At 43.7% G+C, this 22,965-nt stretch overlaps 1 protein-coding gene across 4 annotated transcripts in view; it reads right to left on the reverse strand.

Annotated features, from left to right (window-relative positions):
* MYO6 (myosin VI) overlaps positions 1–21,377 on the reverse strand; it is a 115,994-nt gene extending 94,617 nt beyond the window's left edge. The window contains exon 1 of one of the 4 annotated variants that reach the window (XM_054194098.1): positions 20,075–20,951. The gene's annotated coding sequence lies outside the window, so the exon portion shown is untranslated. Of the gene's footprint in view, positions 1–15,322; positions 15,468–20,074; positions 20,952–21,285 lie in introns of those variants that run through there. The other 3 variants (XM_054194100.1, XM_054194099.1, XM_054194101.1) reach the window with 3 other exon arrangements.
* Between the last annotated feature and the right edge of the window lie 1,588 nt (positions 21,378–22,965).

Genomic DNA, 22,965 nt, shown 5'->3' on the forward strand with positions numbered 1-22,965 from the left:
CCCCGCGCTCATCTGTCTTAACAAGTATTGAACTTCAGGTATATAACCCTCTTGCTGCAGTGTAACAAAGCATAAGTAAGTAAATACAGGGATAAGGAAGAAAGCAACCTACACTGAGTTTTATCAGGTTGATAAATCCATACACACGTAACTAACAGAACAGAGACAAATTTGCACGATAATTTGTTTTTGAAGTCCAGCAATAAGAAAACATTGCCAAACACCACTTCCCAGTACATATCAGAGTGATACTGGAACTGATATTTTAGAAAAATAAGAATATATACCCAACCAGGATTCAAGTCAAATCAAATAAACTAAGCACACGGATGGCAGCATCAAAGGCTGCTGGAGGGTCTGCAGGAAACCTCAGATGCTTGACCTCAGGCCATTGCAGAGACATGGACTGGAAAAAAGACAATGGTACTTTCTGTCTTACTACCAGAATAATAAACAGCAAGTAAAACAGAGGTTTCCAAGTAGTATCAACTTTGTGTTGGCCCCTTTATTAAAGAAGAAAATACTAGAAACTAACGATAATCAGCATCTGTAGATTAATGGGTACAACTCAGGAACTGTCTACCGTCATCCATCTCCGTGCAGAAACCATAATTCTTTCAGAGACAGAACTAGCTCCTAAAAACGGTTACATTACCAGGTAATGCCACCTCCTTTTTCATCTCTTCATATCAGCTTGTACTTCCTACAAAAAAGTACAGGTGTAATTTATAGGCGATAGGCTGAAACACAGACAATCCTCTACAGATCGTAATGAACCTAGGAAAAACTCCCACTTCAGAAATCAGTAATTAAAAAAAAAAAAAAAAAAAGGACAGAGAAATCTATTGCCAAGTTCATCAATGTCACTGATAAAGTATTTCTGAGGGATGAGACTGAAAGCTTTCTCTTTCTCTTAACATAAAAGAGCATAAGAGCCATTTAAAACAGTTACCAACAGCAAAGGACAAAAAAAGAAGTATCTAGAGCTACCCTGAGACAGTGACACAGAACATGGTTCGTCACTAAATCCATCGGTTTTCTCAGGGATATCTTGGGGACGAGTATAACGTGCAAAGAGTAATTTCAGCAAGAGACAGTAACTGCAAAGAAATTATCTACGCTATTCTCAATCTCAAAAAAAGATCTGGAACAGATGCTTTACGAATAAAATCCACCAAAAATCCAATAAAATCATCAGAGGGCTGGAGCACCTCTCCCATGCAGAAAGGCCAGGGGAGTTTGGGTTATTCAGCCTGGAGAAGAGAAGGCTCCAGAGAGACCTTAGAACGGCCTTTCAATAATTAAAGGCGGCTCGTAGGAAAGACGTAGAGAGACTTTTAACCAGGGCCTTTAGTGACAGGACAAGGGGGAATGCTTTTAAACTGAAGGAGGGTAGATTCAGATTGGATATAAAGAAGATATTTTTTACAATGCGGGTGGTGAGACACTGGATGAGGTTGCCCAGTGAAGTTGTGGATGCCCCATCCCTGGAAGCATTCCAGGTGAGGGTTGGGTGGAATTTGGAGCATCCTGATCTAGTGAAAGATGTCCCATGGCAGAGGGGTTGGAGTAGATGATCTTTAAGGACCCTTCCAACGCAAGCCATTCTACAATTCCCAAATAACCTTTAATTATTGTACTACTCCAGAAGAGTTTGTATTTTCAGAGAAGGCAAAGTGCTGGGAAGCCTAGACATTTGAGCAGCAACAAATCAGACAATACCCACCATTAGGACCAACAGGATCTCAGCAGCAGGGAAAGCTGCAGACCATAACAACTTCCACGTTAGCCACATCCTAACCACAGCTCAAGTCTCTCATTTTTGGTAGGACATCAACTCTCTGCAAGCTTTGAGAAAGTCCTGGGCTTCCCTAAACCTAGGTACAAGACCAAGCAGAACGTGGACTCTGGATCACAGCTAATCTTTGCTCAGATTTTGCCACGGCCTAAGACTCTTACTGCTGCATCAGTGTCTTCAGGAGCTGCAGCGAGTAACCGATGCAGCTCCCGAAGCTCCATACTTTTACAGACCACTTGTTACAAGAAATTCATCTCAAGAACATCACGCTCACTTCTTGTTCAGAAAATGGTTAGAAGACCTAAGGCAGAAGATTAGTTCAAAGTCCACTTGCATTTTACTGACTCATTCTAAAACGTCAAACACGTCATCTGAATGCTACTCACCACCCCTGCCATGTATAAAAGGTTATTTATTAATGTAACAGGAATGCTGCAAGAAAGCGAATCCCTGCTCAAAAGATTCTTCAACAGTGACTAAAAACTACCAACCAGCAAGTACTACCACGAAAATAGTTATTAATTTTCTGCTCAAGTGTTACAAAACCTATACAAAAGACCAGGCTTGGCCAAATCAATCTTTCAGAAGAAATCTGGGGTAGCTCTAAGGCTTTCAATAGCAAGTCCCATGGTGCAGGTGATACAGTGAACGCACCGTCTCTGTCTCTTCCCATGCAAGACGGCCATCCCTGAGGCTGGGAACTGTACTAAGGCACAACAACCGCAGGCACACGCAGGCTCAATAAGTCTGATATGAAAATAACCAAAAATAACACATGCAGAATCACGGCTACCAGGACCAACACTTAAGTGTAATTACAAATTTTGTACAGAAGCTCATGCAGGGGAGAAACCACCACAGTCACGTGTTAAGAACAGCCTATTTATTTTGGCAAGGAGGCCAAAAGTGGAGTCAAGGAAAGCTTTTAGTCAGGTTGTAAGTTCAGCCGCAAAATGTGGCTCAGGTGTTTTTAAATTGAAAGCTTCCTGAGCAATTACAGCTGGAACAAAATTTCTGGGAGAACGAGCACTGTCATGCTGCCACTGCTACTTCCCAACTGGACCTGGCAGCTCGAAGATGAGAGAATTTATCTATGGCATTTGAGCCTTCATTTCAGACTATGCAAAACATTTTATACAAAAATTACACCTCTAGAGGTTAGGAAACTTATCACAACCACTTCTCCCTTCTCCTTCTTTAATTACATGACTATTTAGTTTCCATTTTATTTTCCCTTCTGTAAAAATTATCCCAGAATTTAACATTATGGTGGGGCTAGGACCTTATCACATTAATTTTCATCTCAGGAACAAAATGAAAAATGAAAACCCTGATATTATTTTCAACTCTAAGTGACACCTTTCCTCTGTTTGATGCTTTACAGCCCTTCCTACAATATTCTGAATGAAATTGCACACATTTTAGACCAAAACCAGAGAAGTCACATAGAAGCCCTGTATGGTCAATTTTAGATACTTGTGACTTGGTGAGGTTGGGCAGACTATTCCTACTACAATACAAAGATTTTGCCTTAGACCTCTAAAGTTCTACGCTTAAAATACGTGCTTCTTTCAAAAACCAGAGTTCAAACACCAGCGAAACCGAGTTTTCCCCCTTCAGATTTTGTATAATTGTAGTGATCTTGCTTTCTAAAAAAAAGGCACGATTGAAGTTATCTTCAGTTCCCTCTAAATTGTCCTAAGACGATCCAGCAGTCCCACCCTGTGAGCCACTGCCAGGCAGCTCCCACCAACCCACATGAGGGCACCTCGCCCCGGCTGTGGGAGGACACCCGAAAATACTGTTGTTTAATCAAACAACAGGTCTCAAAGTAAAATATCACTTATATGCTCAGCTGGTAACTTACCACTGCCTCCCCATCAGATGATGCTGTGGACTGGAAACGTGGAAGCAGCAGCAACAGGAATGTGAGTAAGTCCTGTTCCTGCATGTTCCAACATAACCCTGTTCAGCAGTCCCGAACAAAGGCTTGTGTGCTTATTCAACCTACAAATAACTTCAATCATTGTGTCTTGTCTAAAACTGGGGTACGGATTCCTCTCTCTGGAGGAGATTAATCTTCCTGCTGCTTGTTGGACAGGAGAGATTTGAATTAGGGCTTTAAGCCAAAAGCACAGCTAACATTTGCAATTGTGGAGATCTAATCGTGTATTGAAATTTCTGCTCCTGTTCCAACAACATATTATGAGAAGTAAACTTTTTTTTTCATTTATGGTCAGTATATAAAACGTCAATCCAAATTATTTTAAAAACACACTGGAAGACACAATTAAAAATACCCTTGACAAGAGCATACAAGGCTCGCACACTTAAGTTTAAAGTTCCCAAATACAATATCAGTGCAATGCTACTCTCCCCCATAAACTACAGATACCTCCACCAAAAAAAAAAAAAAAACCAACCCCAAGAAGTAAAACCCTCTTTCCCCTCTGCCAGGACAACTCAGCCCCCTTACCCACTACGTAAGGCTCCACTCACAATCAACTAAGACACTATCAAGAGGTACACAGGACACTTTGTGGCTCAGGGAAGAGCTTCCAAAAAGAAAGAAAGAAAGAAAGAAAAAAAAAAAAGAAGGAGGTGAGGTAATTTAACAGCTCACTGTCCCACGGACAAAAGTCATGTTTCCCGTTTCTGGGTCCCCTCCTCCCCAACTCAGGCAGTACCAGCCCCAGCGAGCCAGGTCACTGCACAGCAACGGCAGAAAAATCTCTCTGCCAAAGTGCATGGTTTAATCCAAAGATGACGGGTGAGCTCCACTGCCAGCGTAAGACAGAAGTAGAAAATACATCCACGAGAAAGCGGAGTGAGAGCAGAAACTCCTCCTTGAGGCAACAGCAAGTCGTTACCTTGGCTCTCCACATCTCTGAAAATAGGTGCAAAGGATGCAAACTAAAAGAATCAATACAGACCAAATTTGCCTTTTCTAAGCCACAAAAATGACTCCACATGTAATTGAAAGTTCAAGCAGACTTACTTTGTTCATTTTTAACATCCAGTCCTCTCTTAGACGTAAAAGTTCCTCTTTACTAAAAGCAAAACCCTTGATGCAGAAATACGAACAATATCTGAAACATTCATTAAGGGTATTTTCTTAATCATTCAGGTTAAAAAAAAAAAAAATCAGCCCTTTCTAAACCTAACAGTTTTTCCAGAGCTTTGAAGATTTTTTTCAATATTTCTGAAAAGTCAGCAGGTTTTCTCATCTCCCCCAGCTGATGTTACCTGCAATGTTTTGCAAAAAAATTCAAAATACATACAAGCATGGCCTGAATTACCTGGACACAGCTTGAGTTCAGATGTTCAAGGTCAACCTAGAAAATCATGAGTTTTATCTTCAGAAAAAAAAGTGCATTTTTAAATATTTCAAAAAAAGTAAGCATATATAGTATTACCAAACAACTGTATTTTTTGTTCTCATGTTTGCAACACAAGGGGAAAAAGGGAAAACGTAACAGAAACTCCAACAGCAGAGCTTCTGGAATTGATTGCTGGCATTTCTTGGAGCTATCTGATGTCAAGGATGGTTGACATCATGTTTCCCAGCTGTAAAAGTAGAGCACTTTATGTGGATCACAGAGATTTGGCCAATATGATCTTTAGGGTTTAAGTAACACTCTACTAAAACAGTTAACTGCTGATCAGCGCCCAGATGAGGATTAAGAAAAAAAGAATATTTCAAAAATCTCACAGGCATGAAATTTCCGAGAGAATTCAAGTGCCCAGCAGAAACTTCAGGGGGTCCAGAAATCGAAAAGCCTAAATGATTTTTACAAGGAAATGAGCAAAAATGACATCATCACAGCTGACATCACAGGTTCAAACCATGTACCAGCTACACATCTACATACACAAAGTGCAGTCAATACACTCGATATCAAGACCATCAAGAACGGCAATCAAATGGAATTGCCTAAATGAATGAGAAGGACCTGATGTAGCTGGAGCAGAAAAGCACTGAATAGCCACTTCCACTTAGTACTTTTGTTTAATTAAAGTTCTTGAAGAAATTTCTAATTTTTTCAACACCATTCCCAAGAAAGAGGCACAACCCAATTTAATGCAATCTGCTATACATCATTAGGATCCACCCAGGTGACACAAGAGGAAAAACCAAACTTAATTAGATCAATTTAGATCAGTTGCTATAAAATCCATGGGTTTTGTTATTTGGCACATTTAAACCTATTATCCAGTTAATCAATTAGAGAAGCGGATAATGCGAAATAGTTCTTAAGCGTGCTTCAAAGATGCTTAAATCTTCTTATATTTTTTTTCCTTTTAATTCAAACACCTTCTGTGATGAAGAGCAGCACCTTTAAAGCCTTCTTCCAATGACAGCCCAATCTATCTGAATAGTTTCAAAATCCTTCCCACTAGAAAAAATATATTATTGCTGATTTCTGTCCTTGAAGACACATCCCCTTGTTCTTCCAAGGCCAAGGCAAAACTTTTTCTTCTTGCACATCTTTACAACTTTCCTCTATAGGCTCAGTCACACAGAAGTTCCATGAAATTTTAAACAAACCCTTGCCAAACAAAAAAGGGCAAGGATCATGTAATCACAGGTTAAATATATACAATATTTACATGGAAAACAGACTACATAATTCTTCAATCTAGCAGAAAAAGCTGTAATACACAGTCACTGAAAACAGAGGCCACACAGACTAGAAACGGGCAAGATTTTAAACACAAACACACCATTTTGAAAATCTTTTGTAGAATTACTTTTAACCAATAACACAGATTTTACATTAGGACTAGATTATTTTTTTCTTCCTAGTTCAGTATTTCTCAGTCTGATTTGCAAGACATCACACCCAGTCTGCAAAGCAGCTGCCTTTTCTATTTATTTTCAGTACATACACAGACACAGCCAAAGATAAGTGTTTCTGGCAGAAGGCAGTAGCACTTGAGAGTCAATTCCTGGCTGCTTTCAGCATTTGCAGATATTTTAAGTACTCAGAAACATCAACAATATCAATCAAAAGGTCCAGGAGACAGTTCAAAGAGTCACACACAAACTCCTGACGATAAAAACATTTAATTAATGCATATGTGATTACAAGCAAGACCCTCACTGCTGACTGCCAAAGAGTAAACCACAAAACCGTCCCTGATTTTTTTCATGGAAAACTAACATGTTACTCGTTTTTAAAGGATGAAAAATTCCAAACCAAACAGACTGATCCAAGATGCAGAAGAGACTGTGCTGCTATTGAAGGAAAGACTGTGGGATCACGTGAGACTTCTTATCAATGGACCCACAAGAAGACAACCCGATGACTCCCCTGCTCAGGGCTTTACAAAGCATCCTCTTCAGCTTTCTGGACTTTTGGTCTACAAGGCTCCAACTCAGCTTCACTCAAGCCCTCTATTTGGGTTTCCAGTCTGGAGGCCTCCAGCACTTCCCGTATTCCAGCAAATACATTCCTTATTGCAGATGCACATAGCCCCATGTATCTTCTTTGCAAATTCATCAAAAATTTGAGCTCCACAGATGCTCAAATTACAGTGATCAGGAGATTCTACACAAAAGTCAGATACACACAATTCAAATTCCTCCCTGTGAACAGAAATATTTCAAATCTGTTTTCACGATGGATATTTCTTCACACTGTTGAAGGACCCTGAGCATCCTCTTGGAGGGGCAGGGGGAGTTAATACTAAACTCCTAATAGATTCCCATTTTCCCTCTCTGGAGTAAAAACTGTCCTCAGGGAAGAGTTTTTGGTTTTGAATTATTCATGGGAACTAGAGAACAAAAAGCTTATAATATAGTTGCCTTACAACATCATATGATTAGAGATCTTCTAAGGTCATCTTAGAAAAAATTCAAAACAGTGTAAAATTATTTATGTGTAGAATAGAGATAAATCTGACTATAATGAAAATCTCAGAAGGTTAATTCAAGTCATGCACTTCCTCAGGAATCCAGAAAAGCCCAGTTCCTCTGGTTGGTGCTGAGACAAACAGAGCAATAAACACATGGGGTTCAGTCACCTTCCAGAGACCACTATGAAGTCCTGAGGCAAGAACTCAAGAAAAATTGAGTTCTAGAAGAGTAAGATGATGGTATAAAGCAGCCCAACTGACACAACTCACAATCCACCGAACTAAAAAAAAGCCAAAACAAACAAAAAAAAAAAAACCACGACCAACCCACAGACTCATTTTGCAAAACGCATCAACAGATGAATCAGTACCCTCGTCACACCATGTTAATGGAGACTCCACCTCTCTTTACAAAGACTCATGTTCCACCCTCTACAGTAGCATACCTGTCTTCAATTACAGGGGCGTACATGTTTCCTTTCATTGACTGAAGGACACAAGGGCTGAAGAATTATCTTATTATTTCTATTAATAGACGATATTTAAAAGAAGCACGCACTCCACTATAGTTCAGAAGACTGAACTATAAACCTGGAGTACATTTTTGCCACAGCATCCCCCAAAAACCAAAAGCAGACAGTATTTCTTTCTTACTACACAAGAAGAAAATGAATAATATTAACCACCAGCCTGACACTGCATTTCAGTATCAATGCTCTGTTAAAAGGAAATTCACAGCTTCCACAGTTTCTGCTTTATTTGGGTCACTAGTAAAAGGAACTTGCTAGCTATAATGGCTTATTCTGACAAATTTAAAAAAATGCACGCTTCTTGAATAACTCCAATAACTTGGGAACAACAAGGAAAACAAGAAATTAATCAAATGCCTTCTCAAATGCCTGCACAAACAGCAGTAGCCAATTCCTACACTCCCTTCACAGACAAAGGTGAGCCATGCTGGCTAACCTCCCAGTGTTATGACCTGTGAAGGATAGGGATCTAATTTTGCTAAAAGAAAAATACCACTGCATCTGGTCTATTAAGAGATAATAATTTAATTACATATATATTTTTTAGGAGTGACAAGTTAGCAAAACTTGATGACATTCAAGTTTAAGCACGCAACAGAGGAATGCAAATGTATTTCAAAGGTTATAAAAAAAAGTATTTAGTTTCTCAGCTTCTACTCTATAAAACTCATTCAAGTTTTACTGGATGCTGCAATTTAACAAATTTCTTCACGTATCCAGCAGCCTGTGCTGTGTGATGATCCTCCTCTGATACAGAAGCTTTTGACATCATTCTGGAAATGTACACAGAGCGTGTCCTGTAATAACAGCATAGGAAACCCTAATACACCAGGTGTGGCTTCGGAGACGAATCATGATCCACCCAGGAAGCGCTCTAATAGCTACAGCAGCCCTCCTGTAGGCTTTTTACTGCTGCGGGTCTCTTGAACTAGCTTTATACTGAAAAACATAAAGGAAGGGAGGTATAGGACAGAGTACTAATTTTTCACCTGGCCTGCCCTTCTATTGTTGCAGTGCAATAAAAGGTAAGCCTTGACTGTAGTGGATTATTTTCATCTTCTTTGACACTCAGCTTCTCCCCTTTCTCTCTCCCACAGTTTATCTCTTCTCCCAGCCCCAAAATGCCTTTTTTTTTTCCTCTCTCTCTCTCTAAAGAGAAACTCACATATATTTTTAAAAATAAATGATAGCCATCAGCAAGTCAAAAACCACGGAAACGGCAGGATCACTGACGGTATTGAAGAGAAAACGTGGCAGCAGAAAGGGCAAATCCCACAAAATCACCACTGATGCTATTCCAGGTAAGAAAATTCCCTTGAAATGCTCCAGACTGCTTTTGGTTTTGAGGAACCAGGAGACCAGGAGCCTTCCATCCTGCCAGGGGAGCTGTACTGGTCCTGCACCGTGCTGTGCCACTGAGCCCAGACAGCCAGCAAGGCTCTGCCTGGAAGGTGAACCCCATCTTCGCAGCCTCCTCCATTCAGCGTGTCCACAGCTTGGCAGCCACCATTCCAGATCGTGCTTTCCCTACTTCATATGGATGCTTCTGTCTACACCACCCTGGTTGACACCAGCATTAATAATTTTGTTCCTCTGGTAGTTACTACCCTTCTACTCTAAACTACCTCCCCTTTATTCATTAAGCTGCACCCAAAATTAACTTGTAAAACAGATCTTCATCTCAGTGCAACAGTATTCCCCCCACTTCCATTTTTCCCAAAACAGGAAAAGAAACTGTTGCTTTGATCTAGGAATCTAGTGAATCCACATGCATTTTGGGTTGCAAAAGGCAAAGGGCATTCTTTGCTAGGGTGCTCTTGGCACGGTGACCAGGTGTTTCTGCAGACCCAGAACAAGATCAGTGTGATGCCCCAGTGCAAGGACCACTATGAGTAGCCAAAGGAGTCCCCATCAGAGCAGCAACCCACAATAGCCTGCAACAACAAAAAATACTCCTTCCTGCTGGTTGGCATAGGGAGCAAACACGTTCTACTGCAGGGCATCCCAGGCTATGCTGGGCACACATGGGCAAAGCTTGCTGTGAGAGGAGCATTCCCCACAGCAAATGTGTCCTCCACATCATTTGCCCAACCTCAGGCTGACGAGCAGGGTTAATTGTAGGTTGACAGCTTCCAAGTAAATTACAGACATCCCCAATCCAGCACTTACTGGTATGACACTGGTCATCCTCAACAAGGGAAGGCAAAGTAGAGAAAAATATGGATTTTGATTAAAACTCTTTCCAATCCTTAAATTCTGCTTCCACCAGATGTTCTGCCCTGAGTCTCTCCACTACCCTTGTCATTAGACACCAGGCCTGGCTGCCAAGTAAAACAAAAACCAGCATCTCTCTCATCCTCAGAAAACCGTACTGATGCAGCCAGTTTTACTTGCTCTATTGTACAAACTCCACTTGCAATCTCTCTTGGTATATGCAGTCCACAAAGAGCATGCGAAGCTGCATGCTCATTTGCAGGACTGACGCCACGCAAATCCTTCTCATTTCCAGCAAGATGTGAAACACAAAAGGCAGGATATCCTGGAAGTAGCAACGTAAAAGAAAAAAGAAGAAAAGAAAACAAAAAAAAGAAAGGCAAGTCACCTGGGAATAACTTACACAGGGCTTCTTAAATGGGCAGCAGGTGATCCTGAAAAAAGAAGCCTGATTCAGAGGGAGCCACCTTGTGAAGCCAACCCCAATCACTTGCACTTAAAGCACCAAGGATCCAGAGCACACCTCCGCTGCAGCATGGATCCCAGAGTGATCCAGGCAGATGAACAATGGGCAAGACAAAATGCAACCCAGGAAGCCAATCCAGGTGCCATGCTAACAATACATACTGGAGTATTCATTATGTTTTACGCTCTGGTGAACTCCAAATGAACGCTATCACATGCATCTGGGTCAAAATTTGACTGCCATTACATCCGACAGTGCAAAGAGGTGGTATCAGCTATCACCGAACCAAAGTCTGCATCCCACGTGTGACTGACTCACTATAGCCTGAAGCACCGGAGCTCCACATCAAGCCATTCCTGTCCCAGCTGGGTGGGGGCCCTTGGAGGAGAGCCCTGGTACCTGAAAAAGGGGAAATCCTCCTTCAGCTACAGGAAGATCTTTAAAAAAACCTTCATTCTTCTCGTCACTATTGAAATATATGTGAAGATCTTTACAGAGGTACAGTAATAGAGAAGGTGCTTTAGTTTTTCTAACTTCCCTAGCTACTAGCACAAGCTTTTAGCTTATATTAGAAGTTCAGCATAGTCCAAACACTTGCAGGAGATGCTTAAGGGAAGTGGTGATGTGGCAGAAAAAAGGAGAAAAAAAACCATCCTTTTTTTTCCCCAACAGTAGTAACTTGAAGACTGCTAAGACATGAGCTTCAAAAACAAACAGTCCCCCACACCAACCACCAAACTTTGTTTAAATGCTTGCTAACATAAAATTGCTTTTCCTGTAAACGGGGCTACTATTTTGTATTAGACTTGGTTCTCCTGTATCTTCAGATGCGTGAGAGTTACACAGCTTTTCCTTAAGCAAAGGCCTGAAAAATGTTAAATTAAATACTTCGGAAAAAAAATCCTGTATTTATCACACAGATGTGCTTACTCATTGTCTGACTGGAGACTACTGGTTAGAGTTTTGTGGGTTTGCCTGCCCATAAGATGTTCATCACAAAGTTAGGCCATGAATTTAAAATGGAGCAGCTGACCAAACTAAACAAAACAAAGCCACACGAGCTTCATGCACAGCTGTATCTTGCCCATGCAAATTTCTCCACAAAGTATGTACAGTGGAAGAAGTAATGGGCCCTTTTGAGGAGGCTCCTGTCCTACCTGGATCCTCTCAAACCTCCTTGGCCATTTCCAACAAGACGATCGATGGAAAAAAAGAGAGGGTGCTAAAGAGGGTGCTAGAGAGAATGCGCTGAGTCCTAGGAAAACATGAGCCAATTAGCTTTCATTAATTACAACTAACCACACCTCAACACACCTTCAGATGTCACTCCAAAACCTTTACCTGTCTTGGGGTGAAATACTTAACCCAAATTGCGAGGCCTCGTGGCCTTCAGCAGGCACACCCAGGGTCAGCGCCTGGGCATCTATCAGGCAGCATCTTTCAGTTGAGGCAGAAAACATGGCTTCAAAGTCCAGCCCAAGCATGGTAGGAAGGGTGACCCCTGATGCTAACCTGGTTTGCCTGCAAGCAGTCAAACCAGCATTTTTCTTCCACTACAATCTTCAAGCATTCCCTCTTGAATCTGCCTTTCCCACCTTGGCATCATTCTTCAGCCTTCACATGTTCTTCAAGAAGGAGCTTCACCTCAAACTACTCTTCCTCCTCCTGCCAGTTTCCCTCTCCCTTGCTTCTACCTCCTCCCTAGGGCTAAAGCAGCAGAGTCACTCAGCAAACACGCCAGCGGCATAAAGTGGCCTTTGTCCACCCTCTTCCCTCCCACGAGGATTCATAAAGAAACCAGGATTAATACAGAAAACAGCACATCTCAAAAGCCAGTTTCTTTGAAACCATACAAATTTCCACTTCCATCTGATGCACTCAAGCACTCAGTACTTATTACTGACATGAATTCTCAATTTTCTACTAAAAATAATTTTTTTTTTAAATCAGGAAATAATAAAATGCATTTGTTTAAAGGGATAAAAAAAATTGTCTTTCTACGGAGCTCAGTAACTGACCTGGGACCATAACAGAAGGGTTTGCAACAGAAGCTGCAAAGGTCAATTTAAAAAAAAAAAAAAAATAAAAAAATCTATAAGCCAACTTAGTATCTTAAAACCCTGCTAGGCTGACTACTACATGAACAGGCACACAACTCCATATCCACAGAAATAAAGAAGCTGAACTCCAACAATTGTTTAAAAAAAAAAAGCATTTTCAGTTCCAAGTTAAAAGAAATATGATGTAATATTTTAAAAAATACAAATGTGTATGAAAAATTGGGAAAGGCTGCTAGGATTTAAATTGAAAAAGAATAATCCATAAGAGTTTCTGGTCAACATATTATTGATATTTATCACTGCAGCTTTGGTGTTGAAAATACAAATTATAATTTAGCACATAACACAGATATACATAACATAGCATCAGATGCCGTATCATCGAAAGACTATGCTTTCATTTACAATAGGAAAGACTGTAACAGCCCAAAGAAAAACAGCTACCTAGTCCACTGCACTGCAAAAACCATGTTCTGTGGGTGTTGACCTTTAAGCAAGACATGACTTGTACAGCACGATAACAGGCTAAGAAACGTCATGTCTCAGATTCCCTCGGTTAGTAAGAAATAACCTTTCCCTTTGAAAGGATGTGCAACTTCAAAGCAAAACATAAAACAAGACATAAAATTTGTTTCGGATCACCATCAGAATATGATACAAAACTTATTGGAAAAAGCATCCATCCCTTAACCAAAGCTGAACATTTTTTCTCATATAAATGATTTTAAAAAATACTAAGGTGTTACACTGCTTTTTCAAAAGCCCATAATGCATCTCCAAACACCTGAAGAAAAAAATATTTTAATGTATGACATTCTTGCAGTAAACCAAACACTATCTCAAGGTCCACCTAATCTGAGATTGTTTGACCACAACTAATTTCAAATGCTTGAGAAGATGCAGGAGTACTGTAATGGGATGACAGTTAAAGACGAAGATCATCACACCATCTCTGAAACTTCCGATTCTTCTGTACACTTGCAGTTAAACACTCAGTTCCCAACAATTCCAATTCCAGACAACTACAACAGACAAGCCCATTTCTCTTCTGTTTCCCAAGAATTTTGAAATTTGAAGCAATGCTCTTAGCCACGGCCACGAGAAGATCAGTTACTGAAATCTATAAAAACCACTAAAGACTCTGAGAAAGGATCCCAGCAAAGAGCAAATAAGGGCAATAAAGTGACGATGGAACGTGCACATGTATTCCCACAAATGAATACACAGCTGGCAAGTCTATTTTTGGAAAAAAGGTTAAAAGAGGAGAAGAAAACAGGCCTGGCAGCGTGCTTAATGGAAGGCAAGCCAACAAGTATGAGGGAAGGAGAAACAGCATCATCCCTGTAGCACCCATAAGTAACCACATAAGTAACACTCCTTGCAGTAGAGCAGCGAGAGACAACATGCTGCAGAACGCCATTTGTGTGCCCAGGCACCCACCAAAAAGGCTTGCTGCACCAACACAGCAAAGGCTTTGAAGCAATCAACAAACACTGCAAAAATAACAACTTCTTGGGAGTCCTTAGAACAAGACAAATATTTATCCCATTAGTTTTCCTATCTTTGTAAAGGATCCTGGGTAAGAAAAAGAAAAAAAATTTCTCTCCACCCCCAAACCCACCACACGTACTAAAACCATGTGTTCTTATCTTTACACAATAATAAAAGTCCATGTTATCTTGGGGCCCTCTGAAGTCCATGATCTTTTAAAATCCTTTCCGGTCCTACTGCCTTGACTCTGAAATTCCCTTTGTACACTCTTTACATCCGCATTACTCCTGCAACGAGGCTACTGGAGGCATTTGTGTACCCTTTTGGTAAAGGGTTATACAGGTTTAAGAGACTGCAAAAAACGATGCAGTTTCCTGAGAGAGGGTGAGCTGAACGGGTAACAGGATAAACCCCTCCTATCTGCCTCCCCTCATTTCTGCTCCTCACTACATGCTCCTGCTGCCCCTGTTGTGTAAGCTCTCAAACGCATGATGTCCCTCAGGGGCAGCAGGGACACGGAGAAGAGAAAGGCGATGGGTTTTGCTGCTTTCTGCGGAGCCAGCAGTTCCCACTGAGGTGTGGAAGAGCCCAGTGACCATCGGAGCTGCTGAGAAGGGCACAGCCGTGGGAAGATTTCCTCCTTTCGCGGGGGGGGGGGGGGGGGGGGGCGCCAGCAGGTAATTACCTCAGCCCAACAATTCACAAAATTGCATCCCTAGAGAACCATAAAAATTGAAGTTATTAAAAAATATTTGACAGATTCTTCACTCCTGAATGCTTTGATCCCTGGCCTGGAAACTTTGCAATAGGTAAGCAGGACTCACAGCACAGGAGGTTACCTCGGACCTCGGCCAAACCTCCGACCAGCAATGCAGCTACAGAGCATCCTTCTCCCAAAACTCACCATTGCCTCCTCCCAAGCGAGCAGATCACCAGGGTGGGCTGGTTCAGCGTGTCTGCACACAGTGCTCACCCCGCTGAGAAAAAGGAAGACGCAGCAAAACAGCCACAGAGGATTTTGTGAAACATTTTGATTGCTTTCACCTTCACCACTATAGTGCGGGTGCAATGGGCCGCGCTTGAATAAATCAGGGCAGAGCGAAGTGTGGATGGGGACTCAGAAGGGGGTGGTCATCCTCCCACCGCAGGCACAGCCTCACTCATGGGTTGTGCCAGAAGACTGGAGAACGACACACTGCCCTCCCACAGGTAGCTTCTCCTGAAACACGGCTTTTACAGTATCACCTTTTAGCCGGGTTGCTTTGGATCTGAGGCACTAAGAACGAACGTGAGATGACCAAAACCTCACCGAGTTTCATAGCAACAAGGAGAGCACAGGAGATGAGAGGGACGGAGTCCTGGACCATACAAATCACAAGCTGGACTTGCTGAAAATACGAAATGTAACAATACTTAACATGGCTTCTCATCGGGCCTGAAGGATCCACAGAAACACTTAGATATAATTCAGACAGTTACTGCTACCAATATAGCCAGAGATCTTGCTGACATTGGAGAGGGTTTTCTGAATCACTGACTTTGTTACATTCCCTGCTTCTCTTTTTCTTTCCACAAATTTCAAATTAGTCTGCTAAATCTTGTTAATTACAAAGAAAACAAATTTATTCACAAAACTAAATAATTATCCACTAGGTAAATAATACTCTTAATTTAATTGTCTATTTAACTACCTTCGCAAAATAAATCCAGCAAGCTCTTTCAAGGCATGTTACTTTGAAGAAAAAAAAAAAAAAGAAAAAAAAAGGTTTTTTTAACGTTATAAAAGGCCTTTTGTTGAGCATTTACAAATCCGGGGTTCAGTCAGACTTCCAGCTGAAGACTCTGGGAATTTCTCTATCAATTTTTCTGAGAGCAAGCAGACCAAACCCCAAAAGATGCACACACAGATGTGGCCACCTCAGCTCTTAGCACTGACGACACCTCCATTCGGCACTGCCAGGGCTGGATCCCAGTTTGGAGACTGGCCCCCTTCTGCTTTTACCACTCAGAGAACAGGTGAGCTTCATCCATCCCTCATTCCCTGGTGCAAGGAGAAACTACCCTTCATCCACCCACCTGCAGAGTGAGGAGAAGCATTCAGCCAATGAGGAAAAGACGCCTGGCTTGACAGAAGTCCTTCAGGAGTCATCTAAACCCTGGGTATGACCTGCAGCGTAGCCACGGCAGCACAGATCCCATCCCATGCCAGCCAAGCATTTGTGCGTGCCATGCCACCGACAGTTAGCTGCAATTTAGCTTGCGGAGCTGCAACTCACTCCCTTTTCACCAGGAAAAAGTTAGCGTGCTCCTAACCACCTTCACAAGCCCACGTGAAGCGGTCCACAGGTGGGACCAGGCTTTTCCTTCCACTTGCAGCATGCAGCACAGCGGCAGGACCAAACCGAACCAGCCCTCCCTGGCCCCATCGCCCTCTGCTCCGTTGATGCATTCTGTTCAACAAAAGAAAAAGCAGGAACTCACTTTGGCTAAATCAATTCTTTTTAACTGGTATTCCAAGATAGTCGCTTACTGAAAGAGAGAATTAGCGTGCTCTTTCCAATAAAATACATACCATTAACTATGTATGGTCATTACCTACAGAAATCATTCTGACAGAGACTAAAGAGCCCACAGATTTGTCCGTCATTTTCTTGCCATCAAAACGTTAGGAAAAACTGATACTTCATATCTACCTTCACAAAACCGATAATTTGGGGGGAAAAAAAGAAAACGTTTCATCCACAGACTTCAGTTCAAAAACCGTATTTTTTCTCTGTGCTGTTTATATTATTACACTGTCTATCAATACCTCAGAAACATAAGTCTCCGTCACCAGTATTTATTACAAACATAATACAGTCATTCCAAGAAACAGCAAAGCAAAAACCTAAATAGATGGCATGCTATGGTAAAATATTAAGTCATTTTTATCTGCCCATGCGTACTTTTAAAAAGAGATTCAAAATGAGGGTACCTACAGAAACTTACACTACTTAACAAGTCTGATTTCTTTTCTTTAAATAGACTGACAGTTCTTTAAAAGTGTTTGAGAACAGAAGACACTGTAACATTTAGACGCAGGTTATGAAGCCACATACAGTATGTACTACAGTAGATGATGAATACCTCAGGTTTTATGCCTCTGATTTTCCTGGCTTAAATCACAGTATGATCCTACACCTACATTTCCTACGGGATTACGGGCTACTCTCCTAAACCACAACATTTTGCTGTCAAATACAATAGTTTGCCTCAACATTAACTATTTTTAAACCCAATGCGTTAAGCTGTAACATCAGATGACCAGCAATAATTGAAAGATTCTAGGACTTTATCACAGAAACGGCGTTTCTTTTGAGCACTAAAATTATTTTTTCCACGTACACTCAGGCCACAATACAGACAGCACCTGAAGAAATTATCAAGTTCAACCCCCTGCACAAGAACAAGTAAAACAATCATGAGGAAAGTCTTTAATATATCCTTAACACAAGTCCTATTTGACTTTCAGAAACCTTCGAAAAAAGGAGACTGCACAACCTCAGCTTGTTCCAGTTTTCCCCAAAGCATAACAGATTTTAAGAAAGACATCAAATCTTTGGTACAAAATAATTTCACCTTTTTCAATACAGTCACTGACAGAAGGACACACTTCTCACTAATTTTAAGACTGTAGCATCTTCTTGTCCCTTCATCTCCTCCTCCTTCTGCTGGAAATGAGCCTGTCTAGCCTTTGTAGAACACACTTTCCAAACACACGTGGCCTCCATAGATGACGGTTTCCGAACCCTTCCTAAGCCTTAATGACCATTTCTGCCAGACTGAGACGTTTGCATTTATTTTTCTTAAAGGCCTGTGGCCAAAATCAAACACTTTATTCTGTTAACTTAAGCTTCACTAATGCAAAAATTTAAATGATAAAGTTTAACAGTACTACATCCCACTGCTTATTGCAACCACTCATAACCCTCAGATCCGTTTCCATAGTGTTGCTGGAAAGTTGACTTTACCTATCTGCTTTATGGGATCTCCTTCCTGAAAAATAGTATCTTGTACTTGAATAAAGCCATTGAGTGTATCAAAAATCTCTTGTCCTCCAAAACAGAGCATCAGAAATAACACCTGAAACCCCTACTCGGTCTCCTTCAGACTTTGTGCTAATTCTTTTGATCAAAGACATCAATAACAAGTACAGAGGTGCCAGAACTGCCCCCAGCACCGCTGAAGCTGACTTCCCAGTCTGACGGCGACTCATAATCACTCTGTGGGAATAATCACACAGAGTTGCTATCTCTAGACCTGGTCCCTTCGGCTCAGCTGTTGTCAAACGCTTCAGATGAATAAATAATTTTCGTAAGAGCAGCCCTACTCGGTCAGACAGCAGGCCTGTTGTTTCCAGTATACTGCCTGCAGCAGTCAATGCCCAAAATTAATATAAAAATTTGGTAAATACTTGACAGTACTTTCCCAGTATATTCTCCCAGGCTCCACGTGGAGCCCAGTGACTCCCTGAGCTGCAGGAGGTACTCTGTACAAGTCGGCTTTAGTGGATTTTTCTTCCATTAATTTGTCCGTCTGCTTTTTGAATCCCTGTAAACTTTCAATATCCACATGCTTCAGAACAGATTTCCAAAGCTTAACTCGCTACACACTGGGTCGAAACCAAAACACACCCCGTTTGTTCATTTTGGACCTGCCGGCTTAATCTCATGCTTCCACATTTTGGACTGGAAGTGACCATAAACAGTTAGTCCCCTACTCAACTTTGCCGTGTCACTCATTAGACTGTCAAAATTTCTAAAACCTCAAAGCTCTCCTCAGACCAGCATTATCAAATACCAAGAGAACATGGAGGTTAGATGGAGTCACACAGCCTTCTCCACCCCTGCAGAGCAGGCACAAGGAAGCACTGCTTCACCTTGCTTATCAGAACATTACGGTTAATGGGTCAAAATACTGCCCCATATCAAAAACAAAGGTGCATGGCGATGCCGGGTCCTGAAGAACACAATACTTAGTGCCGATTATACATGAACACCCACTCCGGCTAGAAATATGGGGGTGGGGAAATTAGTTCAACTTACTTGCAATTTCTGGAAGCTAATACTGACATGGTTTTAATTCAGAAAGCCATTAAGCCTCGCAGCAAACTTTACTGCCTTTATGTTCACACTGTTGGCTTCATAGTTTCACAGTCAAAGGCATAACTGTACCATCACTAAATCGTTTATTAACTTATACACATTAAAAGTACAGTCAAGCTGAATCCTAATTTCTAGGTTAGTAAAAACAACATCGCAAAGGCTTCTAACTTGTGCTTTGACAGTTTCGGTATTTACTCTCCCACCTCAACAATACTCAGATCTTTCTTTTACAGTTATTTTATAAACCGTACACTTCACAGTTAACTTGTACATTAGCACAGTTTTATGACATTTAAACAAATACCGCAAGAAGACATTCGCTTATGCGTTTAAATTTGCACAAGGACAGTTTTAATCACTAAATCATTTCTACTGTTACCAGGCTTTTTTCCCTAGCATCCCCCTCTGTCTCGGAAAGAAAAGTTGCAGATGGCATTTAACTCACAAGTTCCTCTCTACCCTGTTAATTTGTCACGTTCGCAACAGAAGGGAATACTCAAAAGGAAGCCAACCTTTGCACTCTGATGGCTGCGAACCCAGTCCATAGGCCACCCCGCAGCCCAGCGATGCCAACCAGGCTGCAAGGAATTGCATTGCCCCAAAGGTCCCTTCCTTCCCGGAGCGAGACGGGGCACAAGTCAGGACGTGCTGCCTCTCTCCACCTTCCTAAAAAAAGGGCTGACCATCAGCAATGTTTAGGCGAAATAACAGGTAACAGCCCTCCATTTAGGCAACCTGTAATCTATTCATTTAGCTATCTCAATCTTACGGGCCTCCGGTGGCATTCGGATTTACTAGTTAGGAATCTGAGGGCCAAGTACCAACAATAAATGTGCTGCGTTGCAAATTGTATTCAAGTGACAGCCCATGAAGGGGATGAACCTTTCTAAGTTTTCCTCTTCAGCAAGTGTCAGGAACCGGGTACCAGTTTTTGGTAGCACATCACACCTAACTGCACGCTGCTCTCCCAAGAATCAGCCTGCCAAAAGTACTTCAAGGAGAAACACTCCAAGAAGACGGTTTTCCATTGCACCACGGCTCATACTGTGCTCGGCCGGCTGAGGCTGTAAAAAATTCCTTTTCCGTGAGGAGGACAACGCCACCAGCACAGAAACGTTGTGGAAACGAGGAGAGGAGCTCGGCTGTAAGTCGGCAGGGATGGGCGTTTTACGGAGAACGACACCAAAATAAAAGAAAACACGGGAAAGACGTCCCCGTGACGGTTCGCTCAAGTAAGCCGAGGGAGAATCCCCTCAGACAGCCGCGGTACATCCCGGGGAAGGTCCGGCTGCCGCTCCCCGGCCCCGAGGGGGGGCCGCCGGCTCCCCAGCCCCGACGAGCGCCTCCTCCCGCTCCCCCGGCAGCCACCGGCCCTCCCCGAGCCCGCAGACTCCGGGGCCGGCGCCGGGACGTCGGCGGTAGTATGTTTCCCTCCTTACCGGGGCGCGTAAGGTGAGAGCTACCGGGCGCGACAGCCGCCCCCCTCACCGTCCTCCCCCGGCAGCCCCGACCAGCCCCTAAAGAAGCCACCGTCGCTCCAGCCCGCACCTGCCGGCGGGCCGCGCCGCGCCGACCCGGCGCCGGGGCAGGGGGGAGGCGGCAGGGCAGCGCGCCGCGGCCCGGCCAAGAGGGCTCCCGGGCGGGGGGAGGCCGCGGAGGGGCGGCGGGGGAGAGCGAAGAGGGGGCCGTGGGCCTGTTGCGCTGACCGGCGCCGCGTCCTTACCTGGCGCTGTGCTCGGCGCCCGGCCGCCAGCCCTGCTGCTGCCGCCGCTGCACTGCTCTGCGCCGCCGTCCGGCACGGCCCAGCCCGGCACAGCACGGCCGCCCGGGACGTCAGCGCCACAGGGGCCGGCCGGGGGCGGGGGCTGCGCCGGCGAGGGCGGCGGGAGCGAGGCGGGAGGAGGAGGCGGAGGCGGCAGCGGCAGCCGGGAAGGCCGGGCCGGGCCGGGCCTGGCCTTCCCTCCGCACCGGCGTTGCCTGACGGGGAGCCCCGACCGGTGCGGGCAGGGCGAGGCCCGGCGCTCCTCGGGGGGCCTGCGCCCTCCCGCACCAGAGATGTTGTGCATGGGGCTGGTCTGGGGACATGCTTTGCTCGGGGCTGGCTCCTGGCTGTCCTGGCAGAAGGTTGGGGTTTTTCCTTTTTTTTCTTTTTCACCAATGCGGCTACATATAGGGTCAGGTTTTGGGTTATCTTTGTCTTAATTAACCATTACCCCATAAGGGCACAGGGTAGGTGGTGGCTCTCCCGCTGTGTCCCTTCCGCAGAGTACCCTGGGCCCGGTGGTGTCCCTGTCCTCACGGCTCCCAGTCACCCGCCATGAGGGGTTTCACACAGGCGGGAGCAGCCATGGCCAGGGCTGCTGCTCGATGGCAGAATAGTGCCTTCCCGCCCTGTCCCTCACGACTCCAGCGAGGCAGCCCTGGTGTCGACCTGCCTTCCCACCAGCCTCCATGATGGCTCTGAGGGATTTCCCTGGCACCTGCCTCCCCACCAGCCATTCCTCCCCATGGCCAGCACACTGCTGTGACTCGGTGTCGTGGTTTGGGCACGTTCTTCAAACCAGGACACCAGGGAGAGCGTCCCAGCCTGCCAGCATTGCATCACGCTCAGACGCGGTGTCACACCAGTGACGGGGCGGCCGCCACAGCCACCCCTCCCTGACCAGCCCTGCCGGAGTTTTGCCTCGCCTCCCCATCCCTCGGCTTCACGAGCCTTCATGCCTAGCATCGCCCGCTGGTTTGTCAGCCTTTCCTGTAAACACTTCGCTCCTCTTCACGCAATACTCCGTGAGTGGCACGGTGACCCTGGGGCAAGGCCTCTTTGGTCTCCACCTGATGGCCGTAAAATTCTGGTGTATTTTGCTGATGGAGGGAAACAAACCAGTTCATGCTTCAAAATCTCTTATGTTTTTCTGAATCTTGCAGCCCTAACTACCTTTCTTTAGGCAGGGTGTGCATCCTTTTTGAGTGTTTGGACAACACCAGGGACATTGTGAGTGCAGCCGCTAGCTAATAAATAATTTAAACAAAATGTTTTCTTCCAGCCATATCATCCCCCATAGATACGATACTCATAACGATGCCTTGGCCTCTTTTAGGACATAAGGAGAAACCCCAGGGGCGTCTCTAGGGAAAGGGTTCTGTCAAGGGTCAGCACGGATGTACACGTGGAAAGGAAAATGGGAATACACAAAGGGCCTGAGTAATCCTGCATCCCGGGCAGAGCGTGGGTGGAGTTAAATCCTGTGTCCAGATTAACATTCCTACAACTCCTGAACATGCTATGAGCTTGTTTTGGTTTTTAAAATGTTCCACATGCCTGCAAAGTGGCAAGGTGAATTTGACAGTTGCATCTTCGCTTGATGTAATTTAGGAATGTTTGACAATTTGGACAAATCAAGAT

Source organism: Rissa tridactyla, chromosome 3 (assembly GCF_028500815.1).
Source record: "Rissa tridactyla isolate bRisTri1 chromosome 3, bRisTri1.patW.cur.20221130, whole genome shotgun sequence".
Lineage (NCBI taxonomy): Eukaryota > Metazoa > Chordata > Aves > Charadriiformes > Laridae > Rissa > Rissa tridactyla.